The sequence below is a fragment of the Petaurus breviceps genome, unplaced genomic scaffold, assembly GCF_028583685.1.
Source record: "Petaurus breviceps papuanus isolate PSGF00001 unplaced genomic scaffold, PetGlider_PUasm1.0 90743, whole genome shotgun sequence".
NCBI classification, from domain to species: Eukaryota; Metazoa; Chordata; class Mammalia; order Diprotodontia; family Petauridae; genus Petaurus; species Petaurus breviceps.
The window spans coordinates 4,877,178-4,890,301 of NW_027187332.1; positions in this window are offsets into that span (position 1 = coordinate 4,877,178).

The following is a 13,124-nucleotide window of genomic DNA, read 5'->3' on the forward strand; positions in this document are numbered from 1 at the left end:
GGGCGGGGGGGGCTGGACAACGGCTTCCCAGAATACAGATCAAATCACAGAACACTTCTCAAAGTGAGCCCCCAAAACAAAGCTTCACATCAGGGCTTATATAGCCTTTTTCTGGCTCAGAGAATGTAACAACCTTATTGACCCACTGGCCAATCAAAAAGTATCTACTGAAAAACCAGCCTCCCACCCCAGGCTTCAGGTGCACTTTAGCCTAGGGGCAGGGAAGATCTTCCAAATTTGCATTCCCATTACAAAGCCCCAGGAACCAACACCTCTAGAACTGTGACAATCTGACTAGGAGGGACATTGGAGGAAGAATATTTGAGGATCTGATGTTTGAATACTACTTCCTTATAATCTCCTCTTGCCCTGCCCCCTTGTTGTGAAGGGACCTGTTGGTGAAACGGGGAAGTCAATTTTCTGTAGTTAAACCTCCCATGTCCCTTTTTTCTCTTTTCACCAGACCCTGCCCCCCCTACCCCACCATGTTCCCCCAGAAATGTGAGAGACATTTGAGACAATTGTCTATGATTGGGAATTCCTGGGAGAGCTACTCATGCCACCCCAGTTACTGTTCACCTCCAAGATTCTAATGTGTACCCCCATCGCCATCCATATCCAATCAAGCCTGAGGCCTGGGAAGGATTACAACCATTAATTGAAAAATTCCTAAAATATAAAATCCTTGTCCCTTGCCAGTCTCCATTTAACACCCCAATTCTTCCTTTAAAGCCTAATGGAAAATACCAAATGGTTCAAGATCTCGGGACTGTTTACAAATCTGTCATACCTATAGAACCCATAGTCCTTAACCCATATACAATACTTACTCAGATCCCTAGGGCACCCAATGGTTTTCCACCCTAGATCTCAAAGTTGCCTTTTTTCTGTATACCTCTGCAAATGGACTCACTATGCATTTGAATGGATACTACCTGGGGAAACAAATCTATGTCAGCTAACATGAACAGTCTTGCCCCAAGGGTTTTGGGATAGCCCACATTTATTTGGCCAAGCTTTGGAAAAGGATTTAAGGGATCTGAAATTAACAGATAGAAACTTAATCCAGTATGTGGATGATATCTTTACTTGTAGCCCTACCTGGGAGGCATCTTTGGCTGCTGCTGAAGAAGTCCTTGATTTTTTGGGTAGCGGAGGGTATAGGGTCTCTTTGCATAAAGTGCAGATAGCACATAGTATCTGGGCCATGAACTGACTCCTACCTCTCACTCCTTAACCTCTGAGAGGAAAAGGACAATCTTGTCTATATCTATTCCAGCCACTAAAAAACAACTTCCAACTTTTCTAGGTATAAATGGGTTTTGTAGGCTCTGGATCCCAAATTTCAGCCTTATTGCTAAGCATCTCTATGCTTCCATTCAGGGCCCTGACTCAATCCTTCTAGAGTGGGGTCCTGCTCAGACTAAATGAGACTCTGACAACTAAATTGACCATCTTGCCAGCATTAGTCCTATCTGATCTAGGAAAACCTTTCATTCTGTGTGTATATGAAAGGAGAGGATAGGCTCTGGGAGTCCTAAAGCAGTCCTTAGGACCTGACCCCAGGCTAGTTACTTATATTTTTTAAGTGATTGGGGTTAAGTAACTTGCTCAAGGTTACATGGCCAGGTGTTTCTGGGTGGATGCTAAGTATCTGAGCCTGGATTCGATCCCCCATGTCATCCCGACACTGGGGCCGGTGTCTTATTTGCTGTGCTACGTGGCTGCCCCCAGTTGCCTATTTTTCAAAATAATTGGACTCTGTGCCAGCAGGATGGCCTGCTGTGATAGTAATGGCAATTAAAGATTCCCCTGTATTGGCTTGGTTTTCAAACTGATTGTGTTAAAACCCAGAGCTTGTTAATCCCACCTGTGGGATGGACTTGTTGATGTGAAAAGAAAGTCCTGAACTGGGAGGAGCTGGTGATGTAGATTTGGAGAGACAAGAAAGAGGCAGAAGAACTTTTTGGAAGCAGCACCTCGTGGAGGCAGAGAGAGAGAGACTAAGAGAATTGCTGGGGGCCACTTTGAATTGCCCTGGACTTTTGAGACCCAAGGACTGAGGAGACATAGCTGTTTTGCTGGTACTTTGTCTGTCTGTTTTGATGTTGTTTTGCCAGATTTGTCTACTGGTGAAAGACAGTCCTTTTGTTGAAGAAGTCCTGGAACCTGGCTGTTGGCTAAGAAGCCCTGAGACTGTCCTGCAGACAGAGAGTGAATACTGTCCACTGGTGAAAGACAGTGCTGTTGTTGCAGGGGTCTGGGAACCTTTCTGTTGGTTCATAGAGACTGTCCTGCAGACAGAGAGTGTATGCTGCCCACTGGTGAAGGGCAGTGCTGTTGTTGCAGGGGTCTGGAGACTGTCCTGCAGACAGAGTGAATACTGTCCACTGGTGAAGGACAGAGCTGTTGTTCAGGGGTCTGGGAACCTTTCTGTTGGTTCAGAAGCCCTGAAGAAGGATTTTCTTGTTGTATGTTTACAGAAATCCTGGGAGAGGGTTTTGCTAATGTTTTCAGGGGTTCTAGGACTGTTCTACAGACAGAGGATGAATTAATGAAGGGACTGGCAATGTATCTTGTGGCCTTGCTGAGCCTTGTCTCCCCAGGAACTAAGATTGCTGAGAACTTGCCTCATGTCAAGATGAAGAAAAGACCTCCATTTGGGTATTAAGTGCTGTGCTTAAACTTGATGTAACTCTGGTGTAGATTCAATTGTGATCCAGGGGTGGGGAACTTTTGACCTTTTTGTGTTCTATGGTTGAACAAATGAATGTACTTTACTTAGATTGGAAACTAATCTCCATTTGAGAATAGGGGCTTTGTGGTGGACTAAATGAAGGTATAGCCTAGGGGTGGAGTAGTATTTAGAACAGGGACTTTGTAATTGATTGAATGAGTGGAAGGTCCTGGGGTGGGGTAGTACTTGGAGATTATTTAATCACACTTAGTAAATGCTGTATTTTGAATGATGTCATGTTTTCACCTTCTCTGTTCTTGGTTTGTCACTGAATAAAATGGAGAGCACCTATGCTGGTATTTTGAACCTGGGAAGTTGCCTTTCCTTGGCAATACATTACACCTTCATGCCTCAGGGCAGTAGCTGCTACAGCCATCGTAATTGAGGAAGAGTCTAAACTTACACTTGGTCAGCCTCTGGAAGTTCTAACTCCCCTTCGAGTTCAGAGCATCCTGGAAGCAAAGGCCACCAGAGGCTGGCTAATGTCAGGCTAAGCAAACATCAAGCCTTGCGCTGACCTAACCCTTTGGGTGTGCCACACACTTAACCTGGCAACCCTCCTCCCAGATAGTGCCCACTCAGATGTCCTGGTTCATGATTGTGAGGAGACCTTGGACCGTGTTTATACCAGTTGAGCTGATTTCAAAGATGCTCCTCTCCCAAACCCCAAAGCAGTCTGGTACACAGATGGTTCAAGCTTTATTGAACAAGGGGTCAGGAAAAGGGTATTTTCAGTGGTCAGCCTTTACCAAAGCATAGAGGCCAAACCCCTGCTGCCTGGGACAGAATGCAGAATTGATAGCACTCACCAGAGCCCTAGAGCTAGGGGAAAATAAATGAGTAAATGTTTTTACTGACTCAAAATATGCTTTCCATGTTGTACATGCCCATGGATCCATTTGGAAACCTCCTCCAAGCTGTTCAAAAGCCCCGTGAGGTAGCTGTTATCTTTTGCAAAGGCTACCAGAAAGGGGAAACTGATCAGGTTGTGGTAAATTGCCTGGGAGACAGGGCAGCAAAGAATGCTGCCCACCAGTTGACTCTTCTGGCTCCTCTACTCCCAAAGATCCCCCATTTCTTCACACCTTCATACAGCCCATGGGAACAGCCCCTTGCTAAGGAAAGGGAATGCTTTCTTTCCTCTTCTGGGTGGTTTCAAACACTCTCAGGATAACTTCTTATCCCAGAGGAAAGTAAACAGAAGCTTCTTTTTGGCTTACATCAGGCCACAAAACTAGGGAAGAATGTCCTCCAGTCTCTGATAAGGCCCATTTTTACTGGTAGTAAGCTAGGAGAAACCATCAGACAAGTCTGTCCGGTCTGCCCAACCTATGCTCAGGTGAATCCCGAAGGGGCAGTCAAATCTCCTCTCCTTTTAAAAACTGTTCAGGGGAGATGTACCTACCCAAGTGAAGCCTGGCAAATAGATTTTACAAGTATGCCCCCATGTAGAAGTTTCAAATTTCTTTTGGTTTGTATTGACACCTTTACTAATTGGGTAGAAGTTTCCCCTTGCAGAATTGAAAAGACTCAGGAGGTATCAAATTTCCTATTCAACAAAATCATACCTTGTTTTGGTTTGCCTGGCTCCTTATAGAACAACAATGGCTCAGCTTTTATTTCACAGATAACCCAGGCAGTGGCACAGACACTTAAAATAAATTAACACCTCCACTCAGCCTGGATTTCAAAATCCTCTGGTAAAGTAGAGAAAATGAATCATAGGCTTATTAAGTGGGTCCTTACTAAGCTATGCATAGAAACCTGAGAGGATTGGGTTAAGAATCTCCCCATTGAACTGCTCAGAGTTCGAAGCACACCCCGGAAAAATATCAATCTTACTCCCTTTGAGCTCAAGTATGGGAGGCCCTTCCTAACCTCTGATATCTTGGTGGACCCATAATGGCATTTAATTACCCAATTTGCAACTCACTTAGGAGCTGTCAGGAAAGCTCTGACTGAATATGTCAATAAGTATATCCTAAAACCTCTTGGGAATGAAAAGGAAAAGCTGCAGTACAACCTGGAGATTGGGTCTACTTAAAGTCATGGAAAACCAAAAAGGGAGAACAGTTAGATATCAAATGGAATGGACCCTATCAAGTCATACTCACCACTCCAACCAACGGCAGTAAAGCTTGAAGGTCTCCCCAGCGAGATTCATAATTGTAGGATTAAACCAGTACCACCTCTTGCTTCCTCCCAGACCCAGACTCCAGAATACACCTGTGAGTCATTGGAGGACCTCAAGCTAACATTTAGAAAGGCCTCAGCCCCCTCCAGCAAAAATAACAAAAAGAGGTGAAATTATAACTGCCCTTTTCCTTTTGGCCTTGACATAGTCATCTTTAATTCCAACTAGGAAAGTTGTCCTTTATACCAGGGAAATTGTATTTTCTCTATTTGTTTTTTGATGCCTGTTTGGACTTTGTTTGCTTAACCTCTTTGCCAGGTTTGTCTCCTCCAGGGTTCAAGCCTTCAACCTCTGGATGACCACTAAGGCTATGCAAATCTCCAACTGAATCCAAGTTCTCCAGCCTGGAGATCATCCATGTTCTGGAGTCTGACCCCTCGAATGGGACCCAGAGAGGCAGGGACATCTTTATGCCCTGGCATAAAAAACTTGTCTGATGCTTTCTCCTAGCTTACTGCCAGTAAATTTTATTTCCAAAAGGCAGCACTTTCAGAAGCTGAGACCTTCATCCTTTACCCCAAAAGAATTTGGGTCTCATTTGTTTGAGGGGGGAATGATGAAATGCATGCTATGGGAACCCCCTTGAGCTCTCCTAGAATCTTTCAGGTATAGGCTCTGGGAACTTCCCCTTGAACTCTGAATCATCCCATTTTGATAAGGCATTTGCATGAGGCCAAAAGCCTTACATTGGGGCTGGGCCCAGACCTCTGTTACTAGCCTACCCCTCCATTGTCCATCTGCTTCCCACCCCTGAGCCTATAAAAATGTCTATCCACCCTTAAACTGGCCTAGGCCACCATAGTCAATAGTCTCCAGGTAACCTCCGGCAACTTCCCACCCTTAATCACTCATTGACCCTCCCCAAACTCCTCCTCTAGACCACCCCTAGATTCCTCCCACAACCTTCTGTATGTAAGACACCATCTTGTTCCCATGTGTGTGTGAGCTCCATAGAATGACCTCGCACAGCCTTACTCTGTGTCTAATGCAAGCAAACTTTTAATAAACTTTTCTTTTCTATGGCTGAGAAGATTTGAGTCTAATTAATTTGGCAGGCCCTGGTGTGTTGGTATTTTGGGCTCCCCAGAGCAATCATTGTAGAGCATAAAGGAGTGAGACAGAAGATTACCAAGGATAAATTTGGAAGTGGATTTTATTACCCCGGAACTGCCCAGCTCACATATCCAGATTAGACAGTGAGTTGGCATTGGCAATGTGACTCTTTTTAAAAGGATTACAATAGTCAGGTTACATAAGTTGAAACTACAATTAGTGATTGGTTGGTCTATATTTGAATTTTCCCACACCTGGTAAGTTTGTCCCTAGGCTGAAGAACAGGGAACCTAGAACGGGCAGAGATGGGCAATATCTAGTAGGTGGCGGGGGGAGGGGCAGGGGATGGGGAAGAATGGAGCAGGGATTTTATCCTAGGCTGAAATTCCTGCTCATGTATCAATTAGGGGAGGGAAGGGTGGAGTTGTGCTGAAATTCCTGCTCACAATTCAATTGGGGGAGGGAAGTGTGGAGTTGTGCTCAATATTCCCTACTTTTCTTTGTAGGTATGTCAAACCTTTGAAATGGCTGGGGCCACATCATCCAGGTTATCCAATTCTGTTCCTAAAGGATGGTAGCGGGGGTCCCTGACAATTACATTTTAATGGAATTGACACTATAAATTGTAGAAAGCTATTAATGAGACACAGTCCTACAATCAGAGCTATGGTCAGGAGGAGGAATGGACCAACCAAGGCTGATACCAATGTAGTGAGCCAGGGGGATATCCTAAAAAGGGACTGATACCAATTCTCAGACTTTTCCAACTCCCTTTGTCTGTAGAAATATTCTGGTGTACCAACTTCAGACTATCCTGCACCACTCCAAAATTGTCTACATAGAAGCAATAAGCCTCACCAAGGGCTGCACACAGGCCACCCTGTTTAAGAAAAAGAAGGTAAAGGCCTTTGTGGTTCTGGAGAAAAAGCTCTGCCAGAGTCCACCTGTCTTTCCAGGGCTGAAATGGACTGCTCTATGTGGGAGAGGTCCATATTTACCTGTGTATTTAAGGCCTGATAGTTGGCCTCCCCCTTAATCAAGGCTGCAATCCTGGTCGCTGCAGAACCCACAAGGCCCAAGCCCACTGAGATGGGAATGAAGAGTGGTACAGCCTGCCTTCGGTGGTGGCGCAGTTGCCCTTCTGGGGAAAAGTAATGCCAACCTTATTCCCCTGGGAGAAGGGTGACCCAGGGAATTATGGCCACTAGGATACACAGGGGGCCCTCAGTGTGTTGTTGTTTTTTAAGAAACACTGTAGCAAAGGTGCACTGGGCAAGGCAATTGTGGCATACCCATTAGCCTCCTAGAGGGGCAGAGAAATAGTCTGAGCTAGAGGCCCAAATCTCCTGGGTTTGTCCACAAATTGACCTATACTGAGAGCTGGATAAAGGAGTGCTGGATGATATAAGGCAGATACCTGTTTCCTGTACATCCCTGAGGGTCAGCCTCAGGTGGTCACACTCACAATTCTCTATGTTAAAAGTTGGGGTGACTGAGGTATTTAGTGCCACCCCTACATCATAAGGAGGCTGGGGTTCAACATAGGTATAGCTATCTTTTCCCAACTCGTGGTTAGTGCTGGTAAGTGTTTTATGAGCAGCTGACAGGAGGGTAAGTAAGGGGACCTGATAATTTCAAGATTCCTGAATCTTTGAAGATTCAGGTATGTATGACCTGACCAGGGCCCATATGGTGACAGCTGGTATTGTGATTTGGAGATCGGGGTTCCCTATTGGGGCAGGTATAGCCAAGTTCCCTATGGGACCAATGGGGTGACGATCGGGTAGGGACACAGGAGGCTTCTTGGTTACAGCCAGTACTACTATCATTTACACCTGCCCTTCCTCCTCTTCCTCAGGGACTATTATTCCCAGGACCTGAGGGGACTCCCCAGATGGGGTCAGAGGGGTTTTGAATGGTGAGAGATGGAGCATGGGTTGCCAGGGGTCAGACGCAATTGTATGGATTCTGAACAATAGGTCCTATCCCCAACTACCTCCTGCCCTGTAGCACAGGGAGGCACCAGGGCTAGAAGAGGGGAGGTGGTAAGCTGTGACACAAGTGCAGGCACATGGGCATCCTGTATCTGAACAGAGCAGGTAGCCTGCATCTGTTGGTGGGCCCCCAAATAGTCCAGTTCCGGGGAAAAGGGAGTTGAAGGGAAGCCACATGTGTTCCAGGTGCTGGAAAGTCCAGGACTGGCCATTTCCTGTGGTTACAACCCAGGTATAGCTTGTTCTGGGGGCATGGGGATTGTGTGGGACTGTGCAATGAGGTAAAAGGAAGGTCAGGAATAAGATCGGAGAAGTCTTAGGTTTAGGGGGTAGTCGTGGACTTCTGCTTTCTATTCTGAGGTGACCGCAGGTTTCATTCTGGTATAATGGAGCCAGGTGGGGATAGAGTCCACTTTGACAGCAGTGGGTGTAGTGAGGGTCACGACATGTGGCCCCTTCCACCTCAGCTGTAGACCTGTAGTGGTTAATTTCTTTATCCGCACAGAATCTCCAGGTTGAAATGGGTGCAATGAGGCTGAGCTTGGGACCAAGATTGCAGCATGGACTGAGGGGAGGAGTTTTTTTTTTTTTTTTCTGAGTTGCCTGCAGACCCTGTAGGAACTTGATGAGGGAAGAGTTGGTGATTTCAGTGTTTAAGTCTTCCTGGATTAGAGGAAGGATAGGTGGTGGTCTTCCAAACATAATTTCAAATGGGGTCAGTCCTAATTTATTGGGAGTGCATCTGCTTCTGAGCAGGGCCAATGGTAGAAGGATGACCCAGGATTCCTGGGTTTCCAGGATAAGCTTGGTGAAAATCTTCCTCAGAGTCCTGTTCACCCTCTCCACCTGCCCAGAGCTCTGAGGCTGATATGTACAGTATAATTTCCAAGTAATCCCTAAAGCTTTTGCTATTGCTTGTGATATTTTGGCTACAAATGCTGGTCCATTATCTGACCCAATTCTCATGGGGATGCCAAACCAAGGGACAATTTTGTTAAGAAGATTTTTTGCTACTATTAGGGCTGTTTCATTTTTCACAGGGAATGCTTCTACCCCATGAGACAATGTATCCACCAATTCTAGGAGATATCTGTAGCCCTGCACATGTGGGTTTATCTCAGTAAAATCGAACTCCCAGTGTTTCCCTGGTTGCAATCCTCTTACTCTGACCCCTGCTGGTCCTATATTTTTTGTTTCCAATTTATCCGTGCACACATCTTACAGTGACTCACAATGCTAGACAGGTACAGGTGCTCATTTAGATGAGGAATATAGTACCTTTCTTCTCAAGGAGACCAAGTTTTCTTTCCCCCAGGTGAGTTTCCAAGTAAACAAGTATCCATTTCTTCCCCAGAGTCTCACGAACTAGGAGGCAATCTCCTGGGAGGAGGCACCAACCTGACTCCTCCTTTTTCCCTTTTGATTGATGGGCAAAGGACTCTTCCATTTTAGAATGGGGGGGGGGGGATGGGTACAGTGGGAGTTTCCATAAGGGAACAGACAGTTGGGGAAAGGGAAGATAGTGGCTTGGCGGGCAGCCAGACCCGCTGCCTGGTTCCCTACCACCTCTGGGGAGTCACCTACTTGATGGACTGGACAATGAATGATGGAAACGTGGGAGGGGAGCCAGACAGAATCGAGAAGAGATAGAATTTCGGGTTCTTTATAGCCTTGCCAGCTACTGTCAGGAGACTGCATTCATGGTAGATGGCAACATGGATGTGAGCTGTGGCAAAGGCATACTGGCTATCAGTGTAAATATTAGCTGACCTTTCCTCCGAGAGATGGAGGGCCTGGGTCAGAGCCACAAACTCGGCACGTTGGGCAGAGTTCGCAGGACGGAGGGGAGAAGACCATAGGACCAAGAGAGATTGCTGGACCAGCCCTGTATATCCCTGCATACACAAAACTTCTGCCTTCAGTGAAGAGGATTAGGTCAGGGTTCGGCAGGGGTGTGTCAGTGAGATCAGGTATAGCAGCCTGGACCTGATCAATGATCTGAAGGCAATAGTGGACAGTGGGGGAGGGTGGACTAGGTTCAGGGTCAGGGAGTAAAGTGGCAGGGTTAAGAACAGAGATTTAAAAAAAAAAGTCAGACGAGGCTGATCTAGGAGGAGAGCCTGGTCTTGGTTTAGTCAGGAGTTGGAGAGCCAGTGGGTAGGATCGCTATGGAGGAGAGTCTACACAGAATGAGGGTTGGAGATGGAAAGAGGCTGATCCAAGGAAAGCCTGTCAGCTTCCTTAATAAGAAGGGCCGTTGCAGCGAAGGCCCAGAGGCAAGGTGGCCAACCTGCAGCCACTGAATCTAGACATTTGGAAAGACAGGCAACAGGGAGGTGCCGGGAGCTCAGGGATTAGCTGAGGACTCTTTTAGCCACTCCATTAGATTCAGCAACAAAAAGATGGAAAGGCTTGGAAATAGCAGGTAGGGCTAAGGCAGGCGATGAGGCCAAGGTGGCCTTAAGGGTTTCAAAAGCCTTTTGCTCTGGGCCAGACCAAGAAAGGGGTCCAGCTCTGGCAGTGGAAGAATAAAGAGGTTTCACAATGTCTGCAAACCCAAAATCCAGAGCCGGCAGTAAACTACTCTACCCCAAAATTTTCGAACCTGTTTTTTTTTTTTTTTAAGTCTTTGGGGTTGGTAAATCTAGAATGGTTTGGATTCGGAACGGGGAAAGGGATTGATTGCCCCCTGAGAGAATGTAACTAAGATAGGTGACCTGAAATAAACAGATTTGAGCTTTCTTAGAAGAAATTCGGTAACTCAAAGACAAGAGAGAAAGAAGGCTGGAGGTGGCAGATTAAACAAGTGCTTTCAGTAGGTGCTGCAAGGAGGAGGTCATCAACTTACTGAGACACAATGTGAAGGGGGAAGGAGGCTAAGGGGGTCTAGTGAGAAAATCCTGGGGCCCCATCAATCAGTGAATGCTAGACCCTCTGGAGAGTGGCAGACTTTTTGTTTTCTTTTCCCGGGGTCATCCATTTTTCCAATGGCCTAATTCTTTACAGTAGGCGCATTTGTCCCTCACAAGAGGGGTCGGGCTCCACATGGGGTGGCGCCCACTCTGGCACCTTGTTTGGGAGTCTGCTTAGTATGCATTCCAGGGGAGTTTTTGATGTACTGGCTGAACCTCCCATGTTCTAGGACAAAAAGACAGACAAACAGTATAGTTTTATAAACATATATATCTAACCAGTGGAAATCAGAAAAGCTTCCTTGAAGGTGCTCATCTCATAGTCACTCGAATACCTGCTTTGTAGAATAAAAAGGGCAGGCTTTAAGCGAATGAGCTCAAGACAAATCTTTATGAACACAGGACACATAAAGGACAGACAAACTACCTGCTTGTTCACCTCCCATAGATTCTGAACAGGAAACAAATGAGGTCAAGTGAACATAGTATACATACAGAAAAACAATAGTTCCTACCCTCTTGTTCACCTCCCGAAGATTCTGAACAGAAAGCAAATGAGCTCAAGGGAGCATAGGGAACTTAAAGGACAGACAAACAAATATTAAGCAGACCACTGATGGGCAAGAGGCCTGACGTCTCAAGCTTTGCCTGGGGAGGAGATGCCCCCTGCACCAAATGGCTATGTCTAGCCATCCTCCCTCTAGGAAACAGAACAGAATTTTACTCACCCCCAAAGTGGAGGTCCTGGATCCACAAAAGGCCAAATGAGGAGCAAGTCAAAGTCGGGAGGCAGGTGCGATTTTTCCTTCAGAGCAGATGTCTACCTCCTGAGGTGGAGAGCTCTTCTTATTCGTGGATCTTTATTATAAAAATTGCACTGGAAGTGAGAAGGGAGAAGGGAAACTCTTTGCCTGTATCTCATTGTCCCCTTTTCTGTTGTTTTCTTTCTAAGTTGACTGTTCCTAGGAACACTAGAAAACATGTTTTCCTATTCCTACATTTCTAGTCATACTTAGTGTATGATATACTCTCCAAAGCAAGTTTCTTTTCTTTTCAGTTGTTTGTACTGGGGGAGGGTGAAGAGAATAGCTTGTCATAGTTCTGATCTGTGTTTTATAAAAAACTTTACATGGGTTAGTGGGAAAGGAAGAGTTTTCATAAGTTGAGGGGGTGAGGAGGAGGTGTCAGTTCCACTATAGAGAATATTAGAGAATAATAGAGAATTCCTATAGAGAAACTTTTCCGTGGAGAAATGCTTCGCATATAGTGATATTATTTCACAGATGAGAAAACAAACTCACAGAGGTGAACTGATTTCCCTTGCTTCACCCAGCTAGCAAGAGTTGGAGGTAGAATTTGATTTCAGATCTCCCTGTCCCCAGTTGCAACTTGGTACTACCTACCTGCCAAAAACAAACAAACAAAAACACTGAACCAAACCAGTTTAGAATATATGGCAGAAAATATTCAATCACAGTCAAGTTCTTTGTTTTTATGTCAGCATTAAGAAATGTTCAGCCTTGAGAAACTAAGAAATTCACACAATTCATAATTTTTGCTCAAGGTTTTTCTAATAATTGATACATGAGATGGAGGGGAGAAGGCTCTTATGCCAGCCCAATGGCATTAAACTAAGGTAGTCAAATTTTTTGAGTCAATACTGAAATCTAGAAAAAAAAAGTTAAATTTAATTCATTCTAAGTAGACTAATTTTTATACAACAGAAAACTGTGTATATTTAAAAATGTATAAGCTTCTGAATACTACCAAAAGGGTTGCTCTTCAAATTTACTAACCTTTCACAGATGATGAAATGGCACAATTAAGAAATGATTTCAAAATGCATTTAGAATGTGTCACCCTATCTTTTCATTAGTGTCATTGAACAGGAAGGCTATTTGCCATGAAAGCTAGTTTTGATCAAGCTTTTCACTCTCTTGCTTTAGGCAACTCTAAGACCTCTTTACTTAAAATGATTGCTAATTTTACTGCTTTTGAAAAACTGCTGAAGGGCAGTGCAGCCATTAGAGCTGTTTTCTTAACTTCAAGTAGCACTGAACAGCTTTAGCAAACCCATTTGTATTCTAATTATTTGACTTGATGATGACCTTACAAAACTAAGATTTTGCTTGAGTTCAGGTAGGAAGTTTGGGAATTTCCACAAAAAAGAATCATAAAATGAAAGCACAAATTTGAATACCATTAGCCACAAAAAGAAGATTATGGAACCAACT